The sequence below is a fragment of the Acanthisitta chloris genome, unplaced genomic scaffold, assembly GCF_000695815.1.
Source record: "Acanthisitta chloris isolate BGI_N310 unplaced genomic scaffold, ASM69581v1 scaffold1029, whole genome shotgun sequence".
Lineage (NCBI taxonomy): Eukaryota > Metazoa > Chordata > Aves > Passeriformes > Acanthisittidae > Acanthisitta > Acanthisitta chloris.
In genome coordinates, this window is record NW_008692899.1 from 209,162 (window position 1) to 209,549 (window position 388).

The 388-nt window shown below is 45.4% G+C and overlaps 1 protein-coding gene across 1 annotated transcript in view; it reads left to right on the forward strand.

The window, feature by feature from the left end:
• Nucleotides 1–388, forward strand: part of DLG2 (discs, large homolog 2 (Drosophila)) — a 116,673-nt gene that overhangs the window by 78,992 nt on the left and 37,293 nt on the right. The gene's annotated exons all lie outside the window — the stretch shown is intronic.

Genomic DNA, 388 nt, shown 5'->3' on the forward strand with positions numbered 1-388 from the left:
GCGCCACAGCACTGCTGTATTGAGCCCAACGGTCAGCAAATCTCACTAGCCTGATGTCTAATATCCTGTATGTTGCCATCTGGCTGGCAAGAGTTACTGCATGAGAAATGCCCAAAATCCTGGCTGTTAAGGTATATTTTTCTGCGGATGTGTAGCTTCCAGTGGTAGCAGTAGTAAATACTTGACATTTGCAGGGATTTATTTTTGAAAACAGTCCAGTTGGCATGTATGGGATTTACAACTATGGGCTTCTGTGAACAAACTGAGAGACAGAGATTCAGAAGTCATCAGGGAAAAGTCCTGTTTGGCTGCAGAAAACATAGGGCAGGGCCAAAGCTGGGTAGTGAGAAGAAACAACCATAGGGAGGTGCTCACAAGAACCATGTGG